The sequence below is a fragment of the Varroa jacobsoni genome, unplaced genomic scaffold (assembly GCF_002532875.2).
Source record: "Varroa jacobsoni isolate VJ856 unplaced genomic scaffold, vjacob_1.0 scaffold_984, whole genome shotgun sequence".
Taxonomy (NCBI): Eukaryota; Metazoa; Arthropoda; class Arachnida; order Mesostigmata; family Varroidae; genus Varroa; species Varroa jacobsoni.
The window spans coordinates 1-18,303 of NW_019213886.1; the positions used below are offsets into that span (position 1 = coordinate 1).

Sequence of the window (18,303 nt, forward strand, 5' to 3'; positions counted from 1 at the left end):
ATGTGATATATATATATATAATGGTTTCTAAAAGTATTTGTCCACCTTTCAGTTTTAACATACTCACCTAAATGATGAACTAGAGAGCAATATGTTCGAAAAAGTATACTTTTCAAAGAATCAATCATCACATACTACAACTACGTAATAAAGATTGAATTAACAGGAATACTTATGAAAAAAAAAAGCGAAAATAAAATGAATTCCAACACATACGTTTACTGACTGAAATGTAGGTTTCAATATCTGCGTTATATGATAGAGTGACCTTGTGATACAAACGCTGAAATGCTACACGAAGAGATAGAGTAGCTGATTGTACCATCTGCACTTCCTTTTTTTGCTCAGTGTGGTACAAAAAACGAATCGCAAGAGCAAGGTAACGGTATTGATGGAGGCATCTATAGATAATATTACAGCCGTACGATCAAGGTAAATGATTGCGTCCAATAAAGGGCTAATGTACCAACTATGACATGCTTAGATATCTAACAGTTTAAGACAACGAAAACGCGATTCAGCCGTGAAAAAATGGCAGAGTTCCTTCGGTGCAGAATGAATAATTTGTGAATCTTCGGTGAAACGAGCTATCACTGCTACTCAGCATGTGTCAAATTGTGAGTGAATGTGAGGAATCGGAAGCAACTGCTGAAGTTTACAATTCGGCTATAATAAAAACAAGGAAGGTAGAGCTTCCATTATTAAGGCTCTATATACTCTCTATAAGAATCCTGAAACTTGCTTTTCTGGGCACAATACTTTAGATGTTTCATTCGGTTTCCCATATTTATCCGATATTTACAGTCCAGTTGGCTGTAATAGCTCGTTATCTTATATTTGGCCTTCTTCATGGGTTCTTTTCCCAGTAATTCAGCAATACTTTTATTTACCGAAGTATTCATCCACAAGGCTTTTGTCTTGTTTTTTTGAAACTCGGAACCTTGTCAAGACTCTGTCATTGATCGCTGGATACATATCCATTTTATTAGAAATACTCGTCCTACATTTGGCGCAATATTTTATATAATATATATCAATATAACCGCAATATTTCAACAAGCTTCTCTTTTTGCATTTTCCTCCACAGTTTAGGTAGAGTCCAGCACTGAGCAAAAAGATAAAATGCAAGCAGCCAATATAACACTTGTGCGCACACATTATAGCGAACAGAGTCGCTGTATCACACTAAGTAAATGTTAGAATTTACAACTTCGTCGGTAAACAATTGCCTTTGGCACACTTCAGAAGGAATATTTCCGAATGCCGTCGTTCATAATAAATATATATAAATGTAATTTGACTCTTAGAATTGTAGTTTCTAATACTGTATGTATTTAGCCATAGCCATCAAGCTCAAAGCTCGGCAGCATTTATCCTTTTCGAACAGGTGCCTTTTGCTTTGAAACCGTGAATTAAGATATCCAAGTATCGCGGCGGACATCATGATTACATATTAAAAAATTTTGTTCAGCAGTCACTTGCTTTTTATGATTCTCTATGATTCGGGCAAATAAAAAGTCATAACGGATTGGTCGAAGATTTTAAGAGCTACACTGTGTACGTGAATGGGCACCAATATGTAAAGAACTCATTAAATATATATTAGTAGTTGAATTATGGCGTTTTTTCACATCACTGGAATTCTAACAACATCTGTATCGCTATTATCCTACACGTCTTTTTCTTATTTATCAGTCAATTTATTCCACCCCGCCTGACACTTATGTCTAATGTTCAGGCAGCTGTCGAACCACTTTTTGATATTCTTGAAAGCTAAATGTAGTGTAACGAATTTTGTTTGTCATTGATCACAAAAGTTAGTAACCGTCTGCGCGATGTCTGAAGAATGTAGTGCTCAGACTAAAATTTTGCAGAGCGGGATTAAAAATTCTTGCCGTATGTGGTCTGGTGTGGTCCTGAAAGAGGGCGACTTGGCCATGTTTGTGGGGTTTTTTGTGCTGGATAACTTTGTTTACTCGATGCAACATTGAAATCTGCTTTTTTTCCAACTATTTCGCGGTGTAACTGTTCAAGCCTTACCAAATAAGTTATTTCTTTTATAGGATCTTACAGACTCATAGGCACTGTTTCTCACTACTAGTACCAATTCTGTATAAGGACGTGTCACTGTAATATTCCTGTTATATTAGTGTTGGACAAACTGCTGAGAAGCTATGTTCCGCATTGTTTTTTACTTATTTATAAGGCAGTCAAGCTTTTAATCTTTGGGGAAATTCTATTCACTCAATACTGATTATTATATGATCACAGTTCTTCTAGGCTGATTTACGAGTTGTTTATTGACCGTCTTCATTTAAAAGTGATTTCAGGATGTCCTCATCGTTCTCGGATAACCGACTGGGGCGGGTAGCATCGTCTAGGTCCAGGATATTATTATTAAGTCTTGCAAACCGTCCTTGAGCCCTCTAAATCCAGATTACTGCAAAAATATCTCTTTGGGTTGCTTTAGTAGTTTTACCTCGACAAAGGGCGAAACAGAGCAGATATTTGAATTAAAAGAGCGCTTCTTTAACCGGGAACACTAGTTTTCAAGTCTGAATTCCAGATAAAATTTCATCTACTGTTAAATAAGCTTCGAAAGGGTTTAAGGAGGAGGGAGCACGTTTGGGTGGTATATAGATGTAAATAGAGTGAAGAGATAAAACGATAAAGGAGCATTTAAGAACAACCCGGTGTTCTTAGTATTCAACTTTATATACATACTTTAAATAACTATTTTTAAGAAATTAGAATACGTACTTTAAATATTCCGATATCAATAACCCGTATGTAAAACGACAAAGCCTACAACGAGAAAGATATGAGTTCATCGTCGAGATTGCAGCCTGACGTCAACAGATAACCACCCACCTTCAAAATAATTGTATTTCATTAGATTTCATAAAAAAAAATCAAAATTTTGTATTACTCACGTTTCGTTATGATCCTTTAGTTTATGGTTCCATAGTTTGCAGTGAAGACACATAACTTTATAGACCTGCAGGATAACAAGTATAATAGCGTTGTATTATTTAATTCGCACAGAGCTAAAAAATTATCCCTCACGGCTAGTACGATGTATAATTTCAAGAGGGTGGCTTATGTTTAGTAAATAAGTAGTTTGTGGTGTGGCATAACAAATTATGTATATACTATGTATATATGAAACGATGTATATCGTTTCGTTTAGGGAGGGACATAAGGAACATATGACGGGAACCTTCCTATGAGACTAGATTACATATTCAGTTTTTATACATATGACGATAATTATTATTACACTTTACTTGTGTACATTTTTTTCACCGGACATTTTTTTCAGTGCTTTTTCCAGCATACACACTGATTATCACAAGATCGTTTAAACCACCTTCTGAATAGTCAGCATCAGTATATTTTTATATATAAATCCTGCACGAGGAACTTATACTGATCCTAACAAGGCAACTGCCGTCAATTCAGTAAATTTAAAAATGTTGAGTACGAAGTTGTAGACATTAAGTGCCATGTATGAATGATATTATATTTTGTATATATTTCGCATTTAGTTTTGCGAAACTAAGAAGCTCTTGCCGCGACTCTAGAAATAATAACAGCACATATTCATGTGTGATTCTTGTATTCTTGAATGTTCTATTTTGTGGTACACTTCCATGTCCTGTACCTACCCTTTATCATTTGAAGCGCATAGAAAGACCAACTTGGTAATAGTAAAGTCTCTCACTCTAAAGAGCACCCTTTACTATTATTGAGTATTAAATGTCGGTGTGGCTTTTAGCTAAACTTAATTTCCATATCCGTGGCTAGGCACAATTTCTAAAGTTTTTAAATTAAATTTTTGAAGTCAACTTCCTAGAGTTAAGCAAATGTCAAATAAAAAATTTATTATTTTTATTATATATAGATATATAAATACTAGTATTACGCTTTATGAAAAATATTCGCAAATCATAGTTGAAAAATAGTTTTCTATGAAAGCTGAATTATTTGCATTGCAAGTACTTTAATTGACACGTTAAACGCGTTGTATTAGTTGAGTTTCCTTTAAACATGTAGTTTTTTTAACCGTGCAAGCATTTCAGAGAAACTATACGAATGGTCGATCTGAAAAACAAACAATTTCCATATAAGATATGTCATTGTGTCGCATCACAAATTTCTTAAAAAAAAATGTTTCAAAAACTATGCATACGTTATAGCAGCACCGTCGTAAATAGGTAAACAAAATTTGTGTGTCGACGACAAAATTCATACTTACCAAGCTACCTGATGGAAGCGGTTTGAATGTTATGTGGAAACTAAAACAGGGGAACTATATTCCGAGTACTTCCCCTATCTAATTACGATTATACTAATTTTAACGTTTGAGACGATCCTTCCCATTTTATTTTTACAATACTGTGCGTTATTTTCAACGCTGCACTTACGTAGTTCAAACAATAATGCGGTATGTAGCAATTAAAAAAAATTAGTTATTCTACTACACATGTTCTGCGTATATAGCATTTTTTAAATGACTTGATAAGTACTACAAAGCGTAGCTAACAAATACGCGGTAAATTGAATTTGTGATCAAGCATTGTCACAAACCAGGTGTCCACTCAGTGGATCCCTTTAGCGTGCTTATCTTAAAAAAGTAGTCTTAAAACCTGCATCGAATTTTAAGCCCACCGATATGGAAACAACGGTGTTTTGTTCATCCATATCTTTCTTCTCACTTTATTCAAAGGTTCAATTTGCATTTCTCATAAAAGCAATTTCAGTCAAATATCGTCTCATGGGCCGCTTACATGACCTAATTTCGTGACATTTCCTGAGTCACGTCATTCCGTATTCCAGAATCAGTTTAACAAATCAATTTTTGAATACGGCGTTTCGGATTATGGATTATTCCGGCACTGTTTGATACATACTGCCCCTAATCGTAAAGGAAAAAGTGAGGTAAGTTAAATCACAGGGCTCGAGCGGCCACTTGAAGCCAATCAACGCCGGTACATAGTTTTCAGCAGACTGATCATTCCCCGCGCGATGCGGAAAGTTGCCCAATCTTGTTAAAGCTAAAGGTCGCATCCAGGCCTTCGATTCTATCCAAAAATATTTGCCGCATCTCACGATAGCGCTCTCCATTGATTGCTGCTGTCGTTCCATACAAATCTAATGAAAACTTTGTTTCACAAGCTTTACCTGGCAGTGACTTTTAGTAAAATGCTTGCTGAACACTCATCCTTAGACCATAGGTTGACAGTCTATTTAATTTATTCAGCCATTCAACTGAAAGTGAGTTTCATCAAAAAAGATAATTTTTTCGAATTTCGAAGAATTTGCTAGCTCGTGCCTCCAGCTTCAGCATCTGATCAGCAAATCAACGATTTTTGTGATAGTTCTGGGTCCCTGATTCCTGAATCCTATGGGGATAAAGACGCAACCTGTGCTACGAAAAGCTTTGCAAACGGCTTCTCGATAAGTGGTGTTGTTAATCGCCACGTCGCGTTGAGGTTTTTGAACTGGCATCGGCACTGCCCCGTACTGCTGCATTAATATTTCCTCCGATTTGTGGTCTTTTTACTAATTTCTTTTTTCGGTCGTAGTCTCCATGGCCTCACTTTCATCTAGAATTTCGTTGACTTTCTCGATCCATCGCTTCAATATGACTTCCGTGAACGAGAAGCATTCATGTTCTACGCGGAGAGTCACCGTAATCGATTCCCCATTTGGATTGTAATTTTTTACGAAACCAAATACTACTCCGAATAATGGCTTTTCAGCATTGCAAGCCCTTAAATCTACTGTTTTACTAATACACAATCTGCTCGCCATCGCATATTTGCAAATGCAGAGAGAGAGATGCATAAATAGGTTTCGTTATATTTCCCGTAAAAGCGTCCTGAGCTTTTGGCAAATCAAGCCATGTTCGAAAAGGTTTGGTTAAAAGTATACCACTGTATCCCTTTTGGCCAGAATGGGCCGATGTTATTTTCAACCTACACAAATTAATTTTTTGCTAGATTTAAATTAACGGGTTAAATATTTTAACGGGTCCAGTAGGCGTATTGGACGCCACAACGTTATACTACAATAGTCTTGACACTAGGTTGGTAATGCATGTTTGCCTATGGCCGTCATATATCTTCCACCAGAGCTACAAAAACTCTGCAAAATGGGAAATATGCCGTTAAAGGGGCAAATGAATCCATATATTTTGAGAAGGTTTTTAGATACAATCTGAAGTTTGATAAAAGAAGAATTTATAACCGCAAATTTCACTCAATATTTTCCGTACATAACCTTCTAAACATTTTCACTGTTTTCAGTATCTGAATGATATAAAATGTTTTTCTTGCTTCTTGCGAAATCAAAGCATCATTGCCTCTTAGGATCTAGGACAGGAACTTTCTTTTGACAGTTCGGTGGAGTTTCATAGCTTGGACCTGCATCGGATGACACCGTGTCATTTTTCTTATTTTTGTCTCCTGATCGTAACGTAATCGATGCCTGGATATTCTTGTACCCATTATGGCCCAGTCTTCCATCAAGCTAATCTTTTGGATCTGTCTGATCACAAATGTGCGTATTTCGGTGAATTCGTTTCAGAAGACAAACTTTTCTTGTATATGTAGTTGTTTTGTGCAAAACCTTACAAATCGAATGAGCGATGCTGTTGCTTTCAAAAAAGAAAAAAAATTACCGAACTCTAACGTTACAGGTCTGTTGGGTTATATGAAGTTAATAGAAATGTAATGCTTTAAGCAGGCTTGCGTTTCTTGCTTGCGACTGCACCACCTGCTAAGAGGCTCGCTTCGTGAGGGCTTTTGGTGGGCCCCGAGTAATCCAAATTGCGCAAACCAAACAAGCGTTATCGGCTAGACTGTGTATATGTCTTTAGGAAATAGAACCCGGTGACAGGATGTCGGCACGATTTTTACTCGGTTTCCATATTTTCATATGGTAAGTGCAATTTGCTCGGTAAGGTTAGCGAGGAATGACTTCCGGTTATTCTTATTCAACTGGCAATCGTTGCGTAGTCATAAGTTGTGGAATCTATTTAATCTACGTCGACTTTAAGTTTGCTGGCGACGTGCGATGAGTGCACGGAATAGGTCAGCCGTATGTACAGTATACTGGAACTCTATACACGTTTAGAGAAGCCTTATTGAGAAAAGCAAAAGCTATTGTGGATTCAGCGGAACGAAGCAATAGTAGATAAAGCAGCTGAAGTTCGTTGAGCTCGCGTCGTGGAAGCAATGAGGTCTTTTCGAGTAAGTGCTGAACTACAGAGGCGCCAGACTGCCGACAAATTGGTGTCCCAGCAGCTTTTTCTCGCGAAAACGTTTTTGTTATTAGGCGTACAAAGCATACTAAACATGAGAGATGAAGGATCCGGACTTGTTTTTTGTGTGAACCCTTCGGGTAGCTTAATTCTAGCTAAATTGAAAAACACATTTAGCTTAGCAGGCTAACTAGATTCGAATATATACGTGGAATTAATCGCTCATCGTCATTGAGTGACGATTGCATCAAGCAGTTTCTACGAATTAGATTATTTCTCATAATTAAAATAGCCTAGATAGCCGAACATCGTTCGTATGTATGAAGCGATACATCCTTTTAATGACTGCGCTGCACCATAGTTTGAGAACCTGCATATGGATGTATAGCTCGTGTCTACTGGCCAGTTTATTGCTTCTTGCTTAGGAGAGCAGTTAATACTTTGGTAGTAAAGCCATAGTAAGCCAATCCACTCAAGATTGCGTATATTGGCCTACAACTTTTTAGTGATAACCGAAAGCCTTCATATTTCTATAGGTCAGAAAACCGTTAAGATTATGCGTTGTTCATAGTTTGTTTTCAACTGCAGAGGATTTTTTATGCAGGTGGACATGGCAATAGCTTTTTTTTCGACTTATTAATCCTGTAAACATATCAAACATTACAAAGCGGGGAGCTCGGTGAATGACGTCATTTAGAAAGGTTATTTTTGAGCACCACCGGCATATTTGACCAGTCCTCATTTCGTGCTGGCTGCATCGAGGCTGGGAATCACTTTCAGTTAATTTAAACTAAAAGTGATTTCCAAGAGATACGAATTTTCCGATAAAAAACAATAGATAAGACAATCTAGTCTTATTTATTGCTTCCGTTTATCCTTTTTTCATATAGGAACCTAATTCCTTGTCAAAATGGTTTAGCGGTTGTCCTTCTCTGGGTCTCACAACCGAGCGACGCGTTGTTACGATTGATATTTTCCTTAAAGAAATAACACCCATTTGTTCACCAAGTTCTGCTCTACCTAGAACTTTCGCTAGAAGTCTCGATATTGTTTAAGAATTATATGGTTCTTTGAAGAACGGGGCACGTCCACCTATTTCACCTAATTAGCCTTATTGCAGCCTGGAACTCAATATTCCCTGAAGTAAGATAATCCTGTGCGCAATTTTTGTATCGCACTTAATATATCAGACATGAATCCCGTTTGTAACAGTGTGTTAGAACTGATTGAAGATTCAACGTTAAGTAATCCCTGGACTCCCGGCGATCACCTGGTTAAACCTGACTCACTAGGGGTAAAGCTTTAAAACCAGATTTCTTTTACGTAGAATAGGAAACAAATTTACCAGCAAGTTTTGACTTATATAAATCTTGAATATCGCTTTGGTGCAACCTTTTTGTGCCCTGCGCTTTCTCAAAAAGTCGTTTTGTGACGTTTCGAATGGATGACTCCCGCGATCACATAATAGCACGTCGCATGTGCTTCAAACTGGAACGATATGGATGGATTCACAGAACAAACCTGTACGAACATTTTTTGCTGCTAACCACTTGAATACCGTCCAAATATTGTGAAATTTTATTATTTGAGTCACTTTTGACAAGGCTGGTTGCGGGTCATGTGATTGAATTTGTAGTTTTGCTATCAGTCTTTAAGGTGGCGTATTGATCAAAATTATTGATCTTGCTTAAACTTTCTGACGTTATAACAAACTGCTCCCTGGCTAAAGAGAACTTACCACTATTAGTGCGCAGAGCACTTCATTTCTCGGCTTCTAATACGTACAAGGCTCTGCCTATTTACATTGTTTTTTTACTAAAATAAATTAGTAGAATCTCTGCATATATCCTAAAATTGTGCATTTGTCGATTGATTTATTGTGTAGTTTTTTTTCATCCATTGCTTTGTTACCAGCAGCCAGTTATGTTTAGTGATCAACAAAACCAGTTAGTTTCGACGCAGAGTCCGTATTGCCTTGTAGCTCAAAAGAAGCTCAGCCCCAGTGAACGTTCGCAAGCTATGTTTGCAATCAAAAACTAATACGTCAAACGAATTAACTTTAAACCTTTACCAAAAAACGCTAAATAGATTGTCAACAGAACCGACGAGGGAAGAATAACTAGGGTAAGCTAAGGTGAGATTAAGAAGTGACTAATGATCATACGTAACGCATTCACTATGTATAGCAGCTTTATGTAAACGTTTTACACAATTATGCAACATTACCGTCGTAGATTCCGTGTAGTTATAATATATATAATAATCGATTACAAAGTCTAATCAATTGAAAAATGTGATGATGGTTTGTGAGCAAACATTTTCAGCATTAAAACCAGATTCACAATTTCTGCCTGCTTAATATTCTGGTAACTTGAAAGAGAAGTGTGTGGTTAATACGCTCCGTTATAGCTATTGGGCTCTAATTGGATTTAAAACCTAATGTACATACGTATATCAGCATCTCTGTGAAAACCAACAACAAAACCAGCTTCAGAACATTTTTTTTACTACAAAGAGCTTATAAAATAATAAGCAGCTTTTTGCGGACCAATATTGCAACCCGCCACGAAAACAACTTATTAACAGTGTCAAAAGTAACTGTTTCGAGAGCCCTGATGAATACACTTAACGCAGATCATCTCTCTTGATTTCAAATAAGCTACTAAAGAAGTCGTCCTGATTTAGTTTGCCGAGAATTTGTAGATAATTTTTGTTGCTGAAGAAATGCAATGTATTGTAACTCAGCAAATTCATGAAGGACGCCACATTTCCATGCCACTCGTTTTAGAAAACAGTTTGAAGGTCTTGTGTAATATTTTTATCTTTATGATGAAATTGACATTATAAATGTGCTTTGTAAAATAAAAACTCGAACCATAAAGTGGCATAGTAGTAGTTTAAATAAAATGGTACCTAAGGCAACATGTTCGCTCCATGCTATAGTGGAAGGCACAATATATGCTACAACTGCTATTCACTCGCATAAGAAATATACGTTTGTTAAGATCATCATTAGTAGACGAATACACATTGATATTCAAGTGCTTCAGCTTTTATAAACGTAAGAATGTAAAAGTAATAGACTTTCCTAGTTGCATAGAAAAGTCAAAATAAATACAATCAAGCAGTTGGTAAAAGTCTCCTAATTTCGGCTCATATTTAGTTTGCATAGCTAGTTTGGTGGCTAGTTTTCTAGTGATAGCTTGTTTGTTCATAGGATTATCCCATTCTTCATGTAGCGGCCTCTCAACTAAAAGGTAAAAATACGATCCACCAGTATCCTTTTAATTAAGTGAAAAAAATAAGTAATATATGTCATAAAAGATCGGGCAATCGATTTTCTATTACTTTATTTACATAGGCTTAGTTTATTTCTTGAATTGGCGATATTACAAAGCTTCTAAGGTATTCCAGAACTCTTCTCATTTTCGTAAAATCTATAAGGTAATAAAAGAAATAACAGTTTAGAAATTGTACATCTAGCTAATTTTAAGATATATGTGGAAATAAGTCAGGCGTCAGATTATATTTAAAAGGCAGTCATTTGCATCCTTAAAGAAATTACTTAAATTAAAACCTGATTACCGCAGAACTTGGTAATCGAGTTCTTCAGCAAAAAACGCAATGCAAGTAATATTCAGGGGCGCAAGCTGGGACAATCTTGTGACAAACCCACGAATTATTCTTCTCAAACTCAAGCCTATTATAGAGAACAGTACTCAACATGATTATTCCTCATAGTAATAGTAGAACTACTCAACATAAGTTCATGATACACAACTCGCCCAATAGTCGAAGGGGGAGAAGTGTGATTCTTGATCCGGATCTTTCAGCTTGTTTCCGCTTGGATGCGTCTTTGCAGCGGCACATGTACGATTGTACTTGTTTATTCGATATTAGCCTGGTCCTCAAAAGCCTCGTGCAGCATTTCCACAACTTGAATCTACAAGATCTTTAATACAGATCATCATAGACACCTTTTGTACACATTTTTTTTCCTTCCTAAAAAACGAAACATAACCCAAAATTACTTCCTTCAAAGCTCTTGCGAAAGAGGAAGAAGCCTGTTTTTTTTAGCTAGATCGTGCGTCGGTATGGAATCGTTTTTAAAATAATATTTACGTTCGAAGACCCGCACGTGAATGCCCCGAAATTTGGCTTGTTTAACAGAAAGAAGAGTATTCGCCGAGTCACAAACTGCTATTTAAAAAACGAAAGTTTGCTGTTTTATAGACACTATTTTAACCAAATAATAAATGTAGATTTAGACAGATCATATACACGAAGTTTTGGTGATGATGGTGGACTATCACTAGAGTCACAGAATTGGAAGCTTTGCAATGGAATTCTTTTCATGGAATAGCTAGGGTTGACCTGCACCTATAGCCTCCCAAATTGAGTCTCAGTTAAACAGCCTCACTTAATACTTTTGTCAAAATAACAAAATATCAAAATTCCGTGTCCACCAAAAACGTATATTCTTTTACTACTCGGAAAATTCATTTGACGTTCATAAGCCTATTCCTATTATACATGCAGCGATTGCTGATTAATTTAGGGTTTGCAGTAAATGCGGCCATAAATAGCCGACTGGTATGTACAATGGCACAAAATATCTGAAATGTGGTCAGTCTGCACACATCGTTGAAATAGTTACTGCTTTGTAATAGAGCAGCTGATTTCCTTATCAAGAGCCTAACATTTCAACTTTCTTTCAGTCATTATTTTACAAACTGTACCACCTATACGAAGCATTACTTGCTCAAACTGCTTTTCTGTTACACGCATTTTTTATTTCTAGAACGAAAAATTCAACCCTAATTGCCCTACGTCTTTTTATTTTTTCGGTTTTTATTGTATTTTTTAGACATTTTGCTCTCTATATCTACACTGATTCCATTATGTTCTTTTACAACCCAATTAGACCGCTTAACCTTAAGATGTGACAGCTTATCCGGAATCCAATCCGTTGTAGCATGGGTTGTACCAACCAAACAGCCAAGAATAGCCTAGCGCTATACTTGACTGTTTGGTTGAAACCATCTAAAGTTCAATTTAAAGGTTTTTAACGTTCGGCTAACTCTTAGCTACTATTCTCTGTATATCAAGTCACCTTGGATTTTAATTTAAGATATTGCGGGAGTCATACATGAGGGGCATACGGCTCAAGTCTTTCACCAAAACCTGCGGAGAATAGGTTTACTCTGAGGAGTGTACGTCTTGATGCAAAGTACAATATGCCATATTTCTCTTTATCGGTTGTTGGCTATCTGGCCTGTTTCACAGGATATAGACCTATAGAACGCAGTATTCTAGTCTACCCTTCAAAATTATTGAAATTCATAACCGACACACTGCAACCCAATACTTGAATATCGTTCAGAGTTCCCTGAAATACTCATCTTAAACTCCTACGCATAAATAAAGTCGCCTATGACAAACATTATACCCGGATATGGGATTTGTCACAATCGATACCTGGCCACCAATGCATATATGAACAGCAATTTACTGAAATCTAGTTTCCTAGTAATAGGCACGATGAATACACAACGACAATCGATTTTTGTAAGGCAGTTTTTCGGTGGCACTATTCGATCATGCCTGTCAATTATTCTTTTTATTATAGAACACATATGAGATATTGGCACTGTTTGTTTGATCCAAAACGATCCTTTAGAATGATTTGAGTGGACTGATTCTCCAAGAGTTCATAAAGTTTCATCCCAGAAAGAATTGCACGTAAGATGTAACTGATTAGATGTATTCATGCACATCAACCTCTTGTCGGGGTAGCTTCTAGCTCTTGTAGAGCATAACTCTAATGCGGGCAAGTTGGGCCCATTTGTGGCACTTTGCTTAGCAACAGTTGATAATTAGTGAAACATTTATCAGTAGGATAATTGCAATAAGATAACAGTTGATGTGTATTCGACCTATAATTTACGTTAAGCCAGGTGCGACGAATCAGATTAGTTGAATAAATCAACGGCAAGAAATCCCTCCATTTCAAAATCCAAAGAAATTTCTCCAAAACCCTTAGTGATATACTGAGGTATATATCACTTTTTTTAGGTAGGTGTATCATCACTTAACCTTTTATCCCAGTACATCACATTAGAGCTAATATAAGCATCTTCAACAGGATATCTCAACATGCCCAATGAGTTCTTTGCTAATGTCGAAATCGGCCATACAGCTCTACCGATACTCACAGCTTGGAAATTCCGACAGAGTAAACATTACGTTTCGTGGCGATTAGAAGTAGTGATGAGAACGTAATAGTATAGTTGCTTTAGTATTTATATGTGCAGATGTGGATTTGGTTTTTGCTTAATTCTAGTAATCTAAACGGTTACGTTATAGAATACGCGATTATATGGAGAAGTTTTCATTCGCATGGTAAAAATTTAAATTTGTGATCTACGTGGCGTGTGCCAACAATACCATAAATATCCTATAGAAATTATCCAAACGTATGTTTTACATTGAGTGAGTTGCTTGAACGACAATCGGCGGACATCATCAGTGATCAAATTGCATTTTGGATTACGCGGGTGCGATCTTGTCGAACTAAGTTTCCATGGGCTAGTGGTGAGAAGATGGACATCTGGTAGTTTATTTTACTATTTGCACATGTCTATATCAACAGGCGAAGTGTAGGAATATTTTGTTGACCGTCGATCAACACTAATATTGCCCCAGTACACGATTTATCCTTTTTGCGTTCTTATTGAGCCAAGGAAAAATATCCGTTCGAAAAATATCTATAGGGTAATTATTGTACTATATCGATCAGTCGATATCAAATTATTAGGTCGCTGTGTATAAAACGTAGTATAGTAAGCTATACATTTTTGAACGTTTTGCAAATTTAGTTTCTTAAGTTTTCAGAAGTATCTACCGTTGTTATTTATGACCTGTCATTTAGACGGTTTATTTATTCCGCTGCTGCAGAAATCGTTTTCAAGAGTAATTTTATATCATGGTGATAATAATTTCCCTATTAAATTGTCGAGATTTAAAAAAAATCGTAACCTGTGGAAACATTATCCAGCAAGTGTGGTCAATGTATCAAGTATGGTCAACTCATCCATTTTTGCTACTGTGGTTCTCCGGGTGTGAAGTGGAGCATTATCATGTAATAAAAACATTTCACCTCTATTCACTAAACTTCGCTACTTAATGTCAAATTTTTTTATCATCTCCTCCAACTGTTAGCAGTACATTTCAACAGTAATTTAGGAACTATACTCATGAGGCTATAGACTACCAAACAAAGCTCATAAGCCTTTATAGCTCTACATTTGCTTTAAAACGCGTCACCGGTTAGGTCGCGTCCACCCACTGATGTGAGTCTGCGATTACCGCACACGATTAATTTTTCACCAAATTTCACAGTTCCGTTTAGAATGAATTACTGTTGCAATTTTAGAGCAGTAAGTATCAAGCGTCTCTGTCTGTTTTTGATCTTCGCTCATGTATCATGTATTATTTTTCAAATATTATTTTTTTAAGGTTAATAATTTAACCGAAGTGAACACATATAACATTTCTACATAAACCCGACCTGAATGGTAAAACTTGTATGCTGTATACCGGAAAAAGTTAGCTCTTTCTGGTCGAAGCATCCCTACTGTATTTGTTCCGCATTATGTGAGTATTATTAGGTTCGACGACGAAAGTACAGCTCGAATCACTGGCTAGCTAACCAGCTCAACCACTACAAACCTTTACAACTTTGACGTGCATCAACTACCAAGCCATCGGTAATTAGTATACTATGAGAAGATTAGGAAATGATTTTGTCAGATTTCTACTTAATTTTTTACTTCCAAGTCAATTAAGTAAGCCACCCTCTACCGTTCCGATCCAAAGAAAGACTCGAACTTCCGCGAGCGGTTGAGGCATTCGTGTTTATGGCCGAATATAATTAAGGTGACCCAAACGTACAGAAAACGTACAGTTTGGCGTATAATGGCGTGCTATTTTCCGGATAAAGGTATTTGGGGTAGAGCGCGTGCGTACGTATGCAACTGCGGCATATGCTGATTTGCGGGATCAGGCCGCAGAAGTATGCCATTTTCTACTCTGCTGAGAATGGATATCTTGGTCGGCTTCTACTACAGGCCTCAACTTTTCGTTATGCATTCTCGGGGAATTTTTTATAATACATATTCAAATGCAACGTTTCTTTCCCAGAATTTTTCGAACCAATAATTCACGATGCTTTTGAGTAAAACCTTTGTGAAATACATTTTTCCAGGAGCTTATAATATATATATATATATTATAAACTTATATATATATATATATAATGGAAGTCCCGCAGCTATAGTCTCATAATGAAGCTCATATTCGTCAACCAAGAATATTCTTATTTCATGCCTCGGTACAACTGGTCTGCTTAAAGCCCAGTGACGATATCCGAGTGCAAATTTAAAAAGTACAAGTGCATTTCGAATATAAAAAAAAAGTGTTGCGAAATGCATCACCTGAAATTGGAAAAGAAAAAAAATACGATTTATAAAGTACCACTAAAAGACCCGATTTTAATCAAGAAATCTGACACATAATAGTAGGTAAAGGGTATGATTCAAGCGACAATAAATATATCAAGTAGTATCTATACTACTACTAAAACGGAAGAGCATTAAGGATTTTTGCACCATAATACGAATATCATCATCACGAGCAGGTCTGTCATGATAAAATACAAAGAACTTTTTGTTCAAAAATAGCTTACGGCCCATGTTAGACTTGAATATAATATCAGGATATAATATCAATAGAGACAAAAGTACAATATTTTTGGTGCGTATTTGAGGCTCTAGACTTTGCAATCAACCGGGACACACAAACGTGTGTTCATAATTTCAACCAAGTCTAGTAATTGTATCGAATTCATTCTGAATCTCTTCTGGTCGAGGGATTCGGGGGGCCAGTATGGATTTTTGATCTCTGAAGGGATGAGGAGATGACAATAAATCTGCTAAAGGATTACGGTGATATTCACACTGCAGCTCCGCTACATGTTGACCCTACAAGGTGTTTATGGCGTCCATAAAAAAGAATAATGAGAATGACTGGTAGATCTAAACTGTAAGACGAAGTTTTACCCTAGAATTTTGGCGACGATGCAAGTGGAAGCCAGTTTTAAATTAGTACCAATGGGTTGAACTATGCTTATACCACGAACCTTACGGCCAATTAATTTACAGACGCGCAGCTATCTCCAGTAAACAATCGGTTACACTACATTTGTTAAGATAGATATGGTTAGGAGTTAAAGCATTCATACAGAACAGTTGATAATTGAAGATCTCGTTTGTCTTTCTGGGAAGCTGATAAGATACGATTCCAATTATTGGCCAGGAAAGAGTGGCACCTTTTTCGCCTGGCTTCATAAAACTTTGAAGCGCGATACTCGCTATGTTGCAGGTTTTAAAATTTGGCTCTTCACATTGAAGTGGTTTCACATGAACACGAGATCACTTGCGCCAGCGATACAATTGACACGTCAATAAGGAAGGTCAATGATCGGTGGGCAGCGTAGTCCATTTTGTTAACTTGGGGTTAATTGAAAGGTTAGAGAGTGGCACGGGTTATCTTAGGATAAGCGTTTTTGTCAACGTCAAAATAGATGTGCGTGCGATTCTGCCTGAAATGCCAAGGAATGACAAAGGAGTGTCTAAACGAAATAGTGATAGCACAGATGCTACAAATATGGCGTTATCAACCACATCGAATGTCACGGTACTTCCAACTGCTACAACCGTGGCATGGCCGTGCATGCGGCTAATTTAGCATCTCCCTTAATCGAAGCGAGGTTGGGAAAAAGCAGACAGCGACCCACACAAACTGCACAATTATTATGCACAATTAAGTATTAGTTGCAACAATTTTTCGAGTGAACCACCTAAGCTCAGTTTTTGAGGAGTTGACGTTTTCGCTTTTTTTTTTTTTTATCTTCTGTGCTTTCGTTATAGTTCTGTTAATCGTCGTAAAGAAACCTTGTGTTAAGCCGACAAGGACATGCTCCCTTTTCATCAAAAACTTCTGTGGTTACTACTCATTTCTTCGTTTGACGCTTACATATGATTTTATAAACATAGGTCCATTTGAGATAAAAGCCTGTTTGAGTATTCACTTGTTTAGCGTTGGTGAAATCACCTTCGACAAAGCCTGGAGCTTCTAGAGGTGTAGTCATATCCTCCGTTAGCCTCATCTGCTAATTTATATTTTTAAAACCATTACACCAGTAATGATCCGTTCATTCGTCAGCGACCTTCTTGCCTAGTGTTTTTGCCAATGCATGACGGGTTCCATCAACGCTTCCATTTTTTTGACAATCTCTGAAGTCTATGAGCTTAAAGTTCCGACACAAAATGGTATCCTCTCTTCTAAAGTCATTATTTTCCGTCAACACCTAATTAGTTAACTAAAGGCTTTAACACTTATTAGAATCCGTCTGTTAATGGTGCGCAGTTTTTTTTTATTTAAATGTTTTTCATGCGGTTATTATGAAAAGGAAACACAGTTTTCTATATTGTATTCAATATGCTGAATACAGAAACACGCGTGATATCCTTATTGGCGAAATGTTAAGAAAAGGTCAGGAAGCTAAGATTGATTTTCGAATTTTCTTTTCATAGAGATACTCAGCTATTGTAAATGGTGGCTTAATCTTTACAAGTAATTTCATTTTATCCGGTTCTCAGTTCCTGCTAACCTCCCTCGTGGTTGTAACACAGCTTATAATTTAAATTGTACAAGATTTAAGATACGAGGTAAAGTTTAAAACGGCTAGAAGAAAGACTGAATCTTTGAATGAACAAACGTGCCCTACTTTGTTTTTTACCTTTTAGCATTACTAACTGTCTATCCTATGTAACCAAGTTCTCGCAATCGTTTATTTTTTTTGTAGCATCAAAGGCTTGTGCCCATTAGAACTGTAACTATGCTTGGCTTATCTGGGTATTCCTCAACAGACTTACGAATTGGCATAGTAACCATATAATCAGCTGACCATTTTA

The 18,303-nt window shown here is 36.7% G+C and overlaps 1 long non-coding RNA gene across 2 annotated transcripts in view; it reads right to left on the bottom strand.

Moving 5' to 3' along the window:
* Positions 1-194: 194 nt before the first annotated feature.
* The window catches only part of LOC111265550 (uncharacterized), a 42,851-nt gene continuing 24,742 nt past the window's right edge, over positions 195-18,303 (bottom strand). For both annotated transcript variants that reach the window (XR_002683519.2, XR_002683518.2), the window contains 2 exons: positions 2,934-2,998; positions 195-2,440 (listed from right to left, as the gene is read on the bottom strand). This is a non-coding gene — a long non-coding RNA (uncharacterized LOC111265550). The remainder of the gene's footprint in view (positions 2,441-2,933; positions 2,999-18,303) is intronic.